General features: G+C 42.7%; 1 protein-coding gene across 2 annotated transcripts in view; it reads right to left on the bottom strand.

Annotated features, from left to right (window-relative positions):
- The window catches only part of SLX4IP (SLX4 interacting protein), a 225,776-nt gene that overhangs the window by 211,324 nt on the left and 1,480 nt on the right, over positions 1 to 12,972 (bottom strand). For both annotated transcript variants that reach the window (XM_075563993.1, XM_075563992.1), the window contains exon 2: positions 11,566 to 11,669. The gene's annotated coding sequence lies outside the window, so the exon portion shown is untranslated. The remainder of the gene's footprint in view (positions 1 to 11,565; positions 11,670 to 12,972) is intronic.

Genomic DNA, 12,972 nt, shown 5'->3' with positions numbered 1-12,972 from the left:
GCAGCTTCACCAGTCTTGTGGATGAGGAGGATCCTCCAGATTGTGGTCTCAATTTTGGTTTAAGGATTTACCAGCTACAATGCCATGTGAACCATCTCCTTAACAATTCATGAGTTCTGTGAGAGGTTACAGCAAATTGCTGGGATTTGAAGAAATATACTAAGGGGCGGAGCGGTGATTGATATCAAGGAGAATGGAGTGATAGAGCATTTTGTAATAGTGAAGTATAAAGTATCTTTAATCTCCATCTCATTGGAATTGGTCTAATATTAATCTTTCTAAAAGAAATTACTTTTCCAACCATAGTCATAGAATAAAAAGCAAAATATGATCATATCAATAAAAGTAACAATGAACTATTTAACAAAACTAAATTTAAGATCATAAAAAATACTCAACCACTAAGATCAGAGGGAAGCAGCCTCAATCACATTGAGATCATCTATGAAAAACCCATAATTAACATACTTAATGGTAAAAGACTGAATGTTTCCCACATGAAGAATAGAAAAAGACAAGGATGTCTGGTCTCATTTCACTTCAATATTGTACAGAAGCTATTGCTAGGACAATTAGGGAATCGGGATAGGAAGAGAGAGGTAAACTACGTCTATTTACAAAAGGCATATTCTTATATACACCGTGTTAAGTTAAAAGTATTGTTACAAAATCATAGAAACCTTTCTTAAATAAAAATATCAAAATATGAAGCTGTTGTTTCTCATTATATCTTCCACCTAGGTCTATACATTTTGGGGGTTTTGTTGTTGTTTTATTTGGTTTTTCTTTCTTTTTTGAAAAAATTAATCATTTTTGGGGGGGGGCTCATATAACACTTATCACAGTCCATACATCCATTGTGTCGAGCACATTTGTACATTTGTTGCCATCATCATTCTCAAAACATTTGCTTCTACTTGAGCCCTTGGTGTCAGCTCCTCATTCCTCCCCCCACCCCCAGGTCTGTACATTTTTGAAAGTGGTGTTTCCACCTCTCTAACCCTTCCTTAAGGAGCCCTGATGCTGTCCTATTATAGAGTAAGGGATAGACTTCTGACAAGATCAAGGGTTCAAACCCGCCCTCCACTCTTCAAAAGATGAGGCTGTCTGTTCCTATAAAGCCATCTCTGAAGCCCTAAGGAGAGGTCTATTTCATCCCCTAGGATGACTATGAGTGGCAATTTGTATGGCAGTAGGTAAGGAGTAATCCTTCACCAAAACAATTTGCTCTTTTACATTACATCAAAAAGGTAATTTTGGCATCTCAAAGGGACCCCAAATCCTGTTTCTTTTAAATATTGAGGGTTTTTTTGGGGGGGGGTGGGGAAGAAGTCTGAAGAGGTTAATTAATGGTGTTGGATGGATAGAGTAAAGCTATCATAGGACAGTTCTTGCTACTTCCCAAGAATGAGCAGGTGCATTGTTGTGACTGGGTGGACAGCTGCTTAGTGCCACTTCCTTGGCTTTTTCTAATGCAGTTTTTCATTTTCTTAAAACTTCTTCAGAGAAAGCTCCCATAATCATCCTGCACCCTTTGATAAATATATATCGAGTTTACTTCTTAGAAGTCCTCCAGTTACCATAACGTTTTTGGGCTGATCTCGTCTCGACTTTGAATTTGCCTGGCCCAGCAGAACCCCTTGGCAGCCGCTGTTCAGAGTGCATCCTTTTTGGAAGGCAGTCTCTCAAGGTTAAGCCAAGTGTATCACTGACAGAGCCATTGTACACGTGCTTATTCAGAACAGGCCCCAGCCATGCATCAGCTGGAACCCTAGCAGCCATCCTTAATCTTCTACAAAATCCTACAGGCCACACACAGACACACACGAAGTAATAACTGAGTTTGACAACGCAAAGATCGATATAAAAAGTCAGCTGTGCTTTTGTACTCGGTCGTCATCCTTATCTAAAAGGGGTACATTCCAAGGCTCCCAGAAGTTGCCTAAAACTGTAGATAGTACCGAATGCTACACATACTGAAGAGATTAACAGCACTAGCTCAATGGGAATGTAGAATAAAAAATGTGGGTACACTGGGCAGATGAATCCTGTCCTGCCCAGAGTGGAGTGGGGTGGCATAAGATTCCATCAAGTACGCATTTAACATTTCTGGACTGCAGTTGACTGCTGGAAAGTAGAGCCGTGGATAGAGTGGCAGGGCCATTACTAGACTAGCGATGAGTTTTTCAGGATTTCATTTTTTTAATATTTTATGGCTTTAAGTAGGAACTTACATAGCAAATCGGGTTCTCGTTGGACAATTTCTTTACAAACAGTCCAGTAACATATAGCTATTGCACAACTCTTGCCACCTCTCTTTTGAAGGATGGTCAACTTATTTGACCGCATTTAAACAGTCAGTGGTACAACCCTGGAGTGAGCAACGTGATTTTTCCATCAAATCCATAAGTAAACACTCCCCTCTATTTTCCCCTCCCACCTGTAATCAACACCAATCAGCTCTGTTCTTTGTCATACACACGCATTTTGCCTTTTTATGTAAGTTAGGCTATACAACATTTGTTCATTTGTGATTGACTTATTTCACTCAATATCATGTCTTCAAGCTTCATCCACACTGTAGAAGGTATCAAAATTCGATTTCTCCTACAAGCTGAGAAGTATTCCATTGTATGTTGTGCCACTTTATCTTATCCATTCATCTGTTGATGGGCATTCAGGTTCTTTCCTCCTTGTGGCTATTGTCAATAGTGCCCCAGTAAACACTGGTACACAAGTCTCTGTTTGAGTCTCTACTTTCATTTTTTTTCCCTTAGCCATCCTCTTGGGAGTGAAATGATACCTCTTGTAATTTTGATTCGCATCTCTGACAGTTAATTACACTGAACATCTCGTGCATTTGGTGGCCATAGGAATGTCCTTTTGGTGAAATGCCTGTTCAGGTCCTTTGCCTATTTTATGATTAGGCCCTTTCTTTTAGTTGATAAGTTACTGAAGTTTTATAGTATGTAAATTTGGGTTATTAAATTCTTATTGAATATGTGGCTCCCATATTGTCACAGTTGGTCCCCTGTGTTTTTGCTTATTTGGTAAAGTTTTTTGGTAGTTTTTTGATGTACAAAATTTTTAGATTTTCATTAGACCTCATTTATGTATTTTATTTCTTGCTATTTGTGCTTCTGCTACTCCATTAGAAAATCTTTTGTTAAAAGCAAGGCTCAAGAGGGAGATAAATGGAATGGTACATCTACATAAAAACCTGTACATCACTGTTTATAGCAAAAGTACTGATAACAGCCCCAAACTAGAAAAACAAACAAGCCAAATGCTCTCCAAAGGGTAGTAACTGGTTAAACAAACGACACTACAAACCATGGAACATTATTCAGCAATAAAAAGGAACAAAACAAACTTAAAAGAGTGGAAAATGCCAATCACAAAATGTCACACACTATATGATTCTGCTAATATAACGTTCTCAAAATAACACAAGAGGTGAAGAACAGATTAAGAGTTGCCAGCGGTTGGTTAAAGAGGCAGAGAGAGGGGTACGCATGGCAATGCAATGGGCAGTCCGCATCTTGATTTTGGTAATCATGACCTGAATCTGTACAATCACACAGAGACACACGGAGATAAATATATGCACCCCGGGTAGAATCTGGTCAGCTCAGTGAATTGAATCCCCTTCCTAGTTTTGATATTTGTACTAGAGCTGTGCAAGCTGTTACCATCACGGGAAACTGAGGGAATGGTAAACGGGGCCTCTCTGTACCGGTTTTGCAACTTCCTGTGAATCTATAATTAATTCTAAATAAAAAATTTATTTTTTAATTTTGTCTGAACATAAAGAATTCTGTCCCATAAAGAAATGGATAGAGGGGCATTCACTAGCAAGAGGCATAATCATCAACTGATGTGGCCTCAAAATAAAATAGCCTACAAGAAACACTGGGCAGAAGTAGCACAGGAAGCAAGATGGCAGCAGGTCTGCCAAGACAGAGAGTGTTTCTGGTCCGTTATTTTTGCCTTGACAACCACTATGCAACATCCGATGGTGTGGCTAAAAGCACTCATTTGCTAACTGAAAGGTCAGCGGTTTGAACAAAAGGTCAGCAGTTCAAATCCACTATCTGCTCCAAGAGAAAACATTGTGGCATTCTGCTTTTGTAAAGATGTAGTCTTGGAAATCCTATGGGGGCAATTCTATTCTGTCGTAACACATCACTAGGAGTCAGCATTTACGTGAGGGCAGTGGGTTAAGAAACATGATGTCCAGACATGGGCAGACCACCAAACAAGGAACCAGTGAACAGTACCCGTTCCCTCTCACTGTTGTAGAGCACACGCTGCCATCTAGGACAGTGCACGTGACCGTCACATCGTGACACCAGGGGATTCAGAGCCCAGAGATGGTTACCTTGAGAAGAGCCTCTTGCAATGCAATGGATTCTTTAATGTGTTTTATGAAAACTCCCCCCAAAACTACTTTTTTCCTGATGTGAAGATCCTGAGAATAATAAGATTCAGTTGTAACTGTTAGCATGGTTAATTGGGATTGTGAAAGAGGGGACTGGCTAGGTTTGCCAATCTGCTGGGTTTAAAATGAGCATTAAAGGGATATGAGTAGGTGAGTTAAGAAGCAGTAAGGGGTGTCTCACTACCAACAAGAAACAAAAACCAGGAGCAGAACACTTCCATGGACCCTCGAGATCCCTGCACACTGAACCTCCCCCAGTGCAGAAGTGCTGGCAGCAGCAGTAGCAAAGGCAAGAGCACGCAAGAGTCTGCAAGCCTTGACGAGCTTTGAAACAGTGCATAATCAGGGCAGAAGCCAAGGGGCAGTGTGGTTACGAGGTCCAGGACTTAAAAGGGAGCAAGCATTGCTGGGAAGAGGCTGTCTTGACTCAAGAACTGTCCCTTGAGCATCTGCGATGCTGAACATAATCATGCGTCTGGTCTGTGAGTTCTGCGTGGCCCCTGAAATGAATTATGAGTCCCGGATGAGAAGTGGAGAGAGCTATGTGGAGGGGCAGTTGGTATCACAGATCGTAAGCACGCTGAAGGCATGTCTTGCCTCTGCCGCCTAAGAATCATCTTAGGCTGATGTTCATGAGTTGGATTCCCCTTTACTCTTGTGAAGTCAGAGATTAAAGGCTACTCTCCCCCAGCATTTTTAAACACCTCTCGCAAGACCTCCTCCCTCTATCCTTGCATTCCCTCCTTCCCCAAAGTATCACTAGCGGTTTCTCAGCAAAAGAACCCCCAATTCAAACCCCTTCACTAAAATGTAGTACGGCATCAAAAACACTTTACTGGAGTTCCAGCCCATACCTAAATCTCTTACACTTTGGAGAACTTCCCAGCTGGTCAGCCCCTCCCCAGCTTTGCAATGAAATGCCCCTCGCTCTTACGGTGTATTTATTCTCTAAACCTCAACTGTAGAGCCCCCTAGGAATCTCCTTTTCTGGGCCACACATCCACCGGATACCAATTTCGATGCTCAAATGTCACTTGATGGGAGCAGACAGCCTCATGTTCCTTCGTAGAGGGACAGCTAGCTGGCCAAGAGACCACTTCTTCACCACTGCACCAGCCAGGACTCTTGGGCATGGCAGTGGTAGGCGTCAAAACTTGGCTAACTTTGCTGAAATTACTAAAGCAGAGGCTACTGATAGGTTGAATATACCACTTTAAAGGCTCAGCACTTCATCTAATGCATGCTTAGATAGGTGCCGTGCTAGATATCCGATACCTTCCTACTGTGGTGGGTCAATACCTCCTGATGACATGTACGAAGCAAGGGGGTGGAACAATGGTCTATTGGGATCCCTGAGATTTTCAGTGGATCGTTTTAGAAGATCATCAAGATTTTCTGCCTGGCAATATGAGTCTGGAAGCTCCATTGGAGCCTACCCAAAGATATCTGACCTGCTGGTATTTGAAATACCTGAGACATAGCTTCCAGCTTCCCAGCAACACACACACAGCCACAGGGTGACAAACTGACAGGCAGGTGGCGGATGCATCTGTACTGTCCCCAAATCCCAAATTCCACATTAAGTCTTTTTAAATGTTCAAAGTACTCTGGACCTGCTTCGATATATAAACAGCGCTTAAGTTTTATGTATCATGCAGTCAAAGTTGAAAGAGTTGTAATTCATATAAACACACACAGGAGATCTAAAAGGCTTTTGTATTGAAAATAATGGGCAACAGATCAGAGGAAGGCTCAAGTTTAGGCCATAATTGGGAGTTTTTCAGTGCATAATTTTTCATGTGTGTATTTCAAATACTGACATTCTAACATTCGCTTTAATGGAAGAGATATTATTAGCCTCTGTATTAATTAACTTTTGAATCTGGGAACATCCTGAGGCTTTCCTAAACTTGTTTTACTGATCGTTAAAAAGCAAATGGGTATCATAAAAAAATTACTTTCCTAGAATCTCAAAGTTCCTTTCCGGAAATGTGACAATCTCAGTGCCTCATGTTTAAGGCAGAAATGTTTGAAACAAAACAAAACAAAAAATCTGTTCCCAGAGCTGTCAGTACAAACTCTGGGGAATTTTTATTTGGGGGACTATTTTTAAGGTCAGGACAATCTCCAAAATGATCAATTTCCCAAATATCTGAAATAATAATTTACATAACATGCTGAAAAGTTTAAGCATATTATAAATCTTGCAGACAATGTTTCAGCTTCTATCAACATTCTTGGGCCCATTTTTTTGGCCTGGATGCAGACATGCCTTCAGAAAGAAGAATCTTTGCCAACATATGTATGATCCCACTAAAATATGTGTGCATGTGTGTCATTAGTGGGGAGGGAAAAGGTCTTAAGACCTTAAGAAAATTAATTTAGGGAGAGAATGAAAGTGGATGAAAAGAGGATCACAAGCCTGCCCTGTCATTTAAATACAAAGCAGAGATAAAGTCTAATAAAGAAAGCCCATGACCTTCCAGATTACTCTGTGGGAAAATCTAAGGCACTCAGAAATCCACATTTGTCTTCCCTGTAGTGTTTCTGGCCTGTGTCATATCCAAAAGCAACTACCTCAAATTTAAAAGACTAAGGGGGGAAAAACTATAGAGTTTCTAATCTCCAGTTTCAAGTTTTATCTAGAAAAATTATTATATGTCTAACAATACAAGGAGATAATGCAAATGATAGCAAAGTTGAAACCTTTTCCTCCTTTCTTTGTCATTAGAAGTGGGTCAAATATTGAAACCCTTGGCTGAAAGTAGTTCCACTTTGTCAAGTAATCGCTTTCAGTTGGAATTGACTCAGTGGCAGTGAGTTTTATAACCCAGTGAGCTGACCCTTAATCTGAACCTCCTCTTCCTGCTGCACCCACAAAAACCCCACGAGGCCCTGCTTAAATGGGTCATTAAAAAGCAATATCTAGCTCTATCTGGAGTCCCTGGGTGGTGTAGTGAGCTGCTAAGTGAAAGGTTGGCGGAGTGACTCCACCTAGAGGTCATTTGGAAGAAAGGCCTGGTGATCCACTCCTGAAAAACCGGCCTCCGAAAGCCCGAGGAGCGCAACTCTGATCCACCTGGGGCAATGATGGATCCCGATCCACACAGGGGTAATTGATTTTAATTGTTAATGAAAGCCTTGTCAGAACAGACAGATCAACCCATGGTACAACCTTAGGTTCTGGTGTAACCAAAGAAATTGGTTTAGACGCTGCCTCTTCACGTCAGAGGCTATTTAATTACTCTGTGCCTCAGGGTTTCTCGCCTGTGAAATGAGTCCCTAACATCTCATGGGCCTTTGTGACTCACTCACTGCCATGAAGGTGATACTAATGCATCCCAGCCCTGTGCAACAGACTGGAACTTGGGACTTCTGAGGAAGTACATCTTGATGGAAACCGAAGGCCTCTTCTTTCTCCCATGGAGCATTTGGTGGATTCGAATACTGACTTTAATGGTTAGCAATCCACTAGGCTCCCAGAACACCAGATATGTCACTACCTGGCCTACACCTTGGTATATGGTTGGTGCTCAACGTGAATTACAGTCTTTTCTGTGAACGCAGAGGGTACATGCAGACAGCACATGTCAGAATCCAAGGCCTATTCCGGTAATCTACTGCTTTCTAATAGTTTCTGTGCAAAAATCGCAGGCCGGAGAAAGGAGAGCTCACCGGTTGTAAGGGGAGATGGGTGGGGGTGGGTCACTCCAAAGGGGCAGCAGGAGGAAGTTGGGGAGAAGGATGGAACTGCTCTGTATGCACATGTAACAGTGGATCCCTGGTGGTGTGGTAGAAAACGAACTGGGCTGCTGAGTTCCGAGGGAGAAGGATGAGGCCGTCTACTACATAAAAGTTACAGTCTCTTCCAGAAATCAACAGGGACAGCTCTACTCTGTCCAGTAGAGTCTCTGTGAGTGGGAATAGAGGCGATGGCAGTGAGGTAGAGGCACTGTTATGTGACTTAAGTGCACTAGTCAAAATTAATGTAGCCAACATAGGTGAATTTTATTGTACATAATTAAAAACTTTAAGAATCTTCCAAACATACTCAATATTTTCAACATAGAGGGAGGGAAAAAATCAAAATAGTGGTACAGAGGAACTGTCACATGTCCAAACGCTTCAACAACGACAGTCTGTAAAACTGTTTCATAAGAAAAGTCAATCAAGTTCAATTTTAGTTACCAGTGCCTACTTATTCATGAATAAATATTATGAAACTATTAGGTAGGCACTGAGTTCCTTAGGAGAAAAGACTCTAGAAATGTACATATACCTCAAAAGCCCAAACCCACAGCCACTGAGTCGATTTAGACTCACGGAAACCCTACAGAAGGTTTCTGGGCTGCAAGTCTTCCTAGGGGCAGACAGCCTCATCTTTCTACAGCAGAGCGGCTCAGCGTGCCCTGGGGTCAAGTTCAACTCATAGGGACCTCATGGGACAGAGTGGAACTGCGCCCTCGGGTTTTCTAGGTGAGGTGGTGTCAGCCCACCAGCCCGTTTTGGTTAGCAGCCGAGCCCTAACCATGGCCCCAGCAGGGCTCGTCACAATGAGTATGATGAAGCAAACAAACTTCCATTTAGATAAAGAACCTAGGAAACGCAGGCTTAGCTGCAGCTGCAGAAAGCAGACTGGTGGTTGCCTGAAGAGAGCAGCCCAAGGAAGGCATTACAAAGGAGCAAAGAAGAAACTTTTGAGGATGATGTTCAAGCCCATTGCCCTGGTGGAGGCAATGGCTTGGCCGGTATATACATGCTAAGACATGTCAAATCTCACACTCTTTTTACTGTGCAGTTTTACTGTATGACAATTGTACCTCAATAAGGCCAAGTCTAAACTGACTCCATGGTAACAGGTTTTTTCAAACTGTTCAGAGAAAAAGACCACTCCAAGAAAAAAAGAATTTCCATGGCCTGGTCCACTGAATGTAGACCACACACTCGGTACATAAATAAATGCATGTACTGAGAAATTATGCAACTGCAACTGCTTTGCTGATGGTTATTTGTATATATGATCAAGCCTTGATAATCCACCAAATGGTAATAATTAACATTCAGGTAACTGTGACTTCGCACCAGGTAACGTTCTAGTACTTTGCGGGACAGTTAATCATCACTTCAATTCCACTGCAGGAAGGAGGGCCCTGAAGCACACTGGGGCACATAGCTAGTAGACAGATGAACTGGTGATAGGATTTGAACCTAGGGAGACTGGCTCTAGCGTTCGCTCCCTTACCTACTATGCATGCTGTCACACACAGGATAAGATACCGGCCCCCAAAAACATGACATTGAGTAGATTCTGAGTCACAGTACTCTCACAGGCCAGGGAGAGCTGTCCCTGGGCTACTGAGGCTGTAAACTTTAAGGAAACAAGCCTGCAGTCGCTTTCACCAGCAACTGGCTAGTGGGCTCAAACTGCCAACTTGTTTATTTTCAGCCTTTAGCCGCTTTAGCCGCTGCATCACCGGGGATCCTTAATAAAAGATATTCGCCACCTTAGGGTCGGTCCATTCTAATTCAGAGAGACCCTATGTAGGCTTTCTGAAACTGTAGATCTATGGGAGCTGCCAGCCTCATATTTCTCCCGAGGAATAGCTGGTAGGATTGAACTGCCTACCTTGAGATTAGCAACCCTAAGCCAAGCCCACAGTGCCACCATGTAGCTAACTATAGGGCAGAATATGTGAAAATTAGAAGCAACAAACACTGTCCTTACAAACTAATTCCTCACATTCACAAAACACAAATAATTTTAGTGACAGAATTCCCCAGTGTTCTTGCTCCAATTCATAGCAGAGACAAAAACAAAAACTAGACAGTTTGCTTAGGACACCAAACAAATAAATGACAAATTGATCAGTTGCTGATGTATTGCATCTCCAGTGCAATTCTCTTAGTCACCTTCAAATTCCTTCATAAGTAAAGCCAAAAGAGGGAGAGTAATCTACAGGCTGAAAAGCAAAAAATGAAAAAGTCTTTTGCTGTTCTTTCAAATTTATTCCTGGCTCCTTAATTCCATCCGGTGCCTCAGCCTCTGCTGCCGATCATCAGCAGTGTCTTTTTAAAGTTCCCAGACAATTTTCATGTGCAGCCAAGGTTGAGGGCTCCTGACTTCCACTTCGATTTCTCTCAAGAAGGAAGCCCCAGAAGAAAGCAAGGTAGCTCAAAACGCTTTGGCAAACCTGAAGCAAGGTTTTCTAAATCAAAGTTCAGCAAACTTTTGAGACCGGAGAGCCAACCCTGTCCCTCACAACAATTAAAAATTTTACTCAAGAGCCACAAACATGTTTCTACAAACAAATGAAATCCCCACTACCTGAGTCATACCCTGCCAGTTTACTTCAGAGCCGCAGGTCCATGCCAAAAGAGCCGCGTAGGACTTGCCAGCTGTAGTTTGTTGACCCCTGCTCTAAAGGAACATTGACTCGTCCACATGCAGCATTTGAGCTCACATTTTCAAAAACTAAAAGAAAATCCACAGGGTAGAAAGGAGACAGGAAACCGTATGCTTGTTTTTTTTCTACCATGCAGACCTTAAAATTAAAAAAAAATCCCTCTCCATCTTTAATATAGTCAGTAACAGAAATGACAAGAAGATACACAGAATTAGTAAATTTTCTTCACAGGTGTTTAGGCAGCTAGCTGGGCACCTTGTCATCAAGCTGGTCCATTAAAAACAGCAAAAGGGCCACCGCACTTCATACAAGTCATGAGCTGATAATCACTGCAGGGCTGGTTAGGAGGCACAGACTGAAAACAGGAAGGTCTTCTCTTAGTCCACGCCCTAACCCAATGCTCTCCAAGCTGTATGGTCCAAAAGGACACTCAGTCACTGACACGGCAGGTCCGGGACAGAGGCTGACAATGTGCACTTTTAACCAGCTCTCGGGTGATGGGACACTTCTAGTCTGTGGAATAAGGTCTGAGTAATAAGGCCCTGAGCAACTTGAATAACCAAACTAAAACCTAACTCACCGCCATCGAGTCAATGCCGACTCCTTCTGCCCTACACGGTCGCTACAAAATTGGCCAACTAGCCTACCAATTATGTCTGTTCTGGGTGCCATGGAAAGAAAGTGTTTTCTTGGCTAGAATATTTTAAAAAGCAAACTTACCTGTTGTCCTCAGGGAGATGCTTGGGTGGGTAGGCTGGAACTCCCAGCCTTTGTGCGCAGCCAAGCACTCTCCACTGTACCACCAAGGTTCCTTACAACTATGCCTGTGACCAAGAAAGAAAAGTCAATACAATGTATTCCCGGAGCAAGGGGGGAAAAGGTGAGGGAAGGCGGGGGATGGAAGCAGAATATTTGTTTATATAGTGCTCAGAACATTTGTTTATCTAGCGCTAAACAGCGCTAAACCCAAAGCCTCTGCCATCAGGCAAATTCCAACTCATAGGGACTCTAATAAGACCCAGAAGAACTGCTCCTTTGGGTTTCTTGGAAATCTTTACGGAAGCCAACCCACCGTCCTCTAACAGATTCTGACTCATAGGACAAAGGAGAACTGCACCTGTGGGTTTCTGAGCGTTTACAACAGGTGACAGCTTCATCCTACTCCCACGAAACATCTGGTGGGTTTGAACTGCTGGCCCCGCCATTGGCAGCAGCACCTGCCCCAGTACACCATCAGAGCTCCTTTTTCTTTTCTTTTTTTTAAAACATTTTATTAGGGGCTCATACAACTCTTATCACAATCCATACATATATATATATCAATTGTATAAAGCACATCTGTACGGTCTTTGCCCTAATCATTTTCGAAGTATTTGCTCTCCACTTAAGCCCTTTGCATCAGGTCCTTTTTTTCCCCCTCCCTCTCCTCTTCCCCCCTCCCTCATGAGCCCTTGATAATTTATAAATTATGATTTTGTCATATCTTGACCTATCCAGCGTCTCCCTTCACCCCCTTCTCTGTTGTCCGTCCCCCAGGGAAGAGGTCACATGTAGATCCTTGTAATCAGTTTCCCCTTTCCAAACCACTCACCCTCTACCCTCCCAGTATCGCTCCTCACACCCCTGGTTCTGAAGGTATCATCCACCCTGGATTCCCTGTGCCTCCAGCTCCTATCTGCACCAGTGTACAGCCTCTGCTCTATTCAGACTTGCAAGGTAGAATTCGGATCATGGTAGTTGGGGTGGGGGAAAGCAATTAGGAGCTGGAGGAAAGCTGTAGACCCAGAAACACTATACCTGCCCCTAGCTATCAAGGCAAGTGGATAGTTACAATTAAAAGGTGTTTTTGTTGTTATTTTGAAGGTTTACAGGCATACCTCCTACTGTACGCCATGTGTTCTTCAGTGTTTTTGCACACACTGAGGGTGGATAGCAACCCCGTGCCAAGTAGGTGTATCATTTTCCCAACAGCATACACTGTGTCTCTGCATGACATTTCGATGCTCCTCACAGTATTTCAAACTTGCTCATATTATTACATACTGAATCAGACGACAATGTAGTGTAAACATAATGCTTATGCATACTGAGAAACCCAAAAAAAGGCTGTGTCTTGCTTTATTGTGA

This window comes from Tenrec ecaudatus, chromosome 12 (genome assembly GCF_050624435.1).
Source record: "Tenrec ecaudatus isolate mTenEca1 chromosome 12, mTenEca1.hap1, whole genome shotgun sequence".
Lineage (NCBI taxonomy): Eukaryota > Metazoa > Chordata > Mammalia > Afrosoricida > Tenrecidae > Tenrec > Tenrec ecaudatus.
The sequence above is the reverse complement of the archived record's forward strand: the minus strand, read 5'-3'. Positions and strand labels throughout refer to the sequence as shown.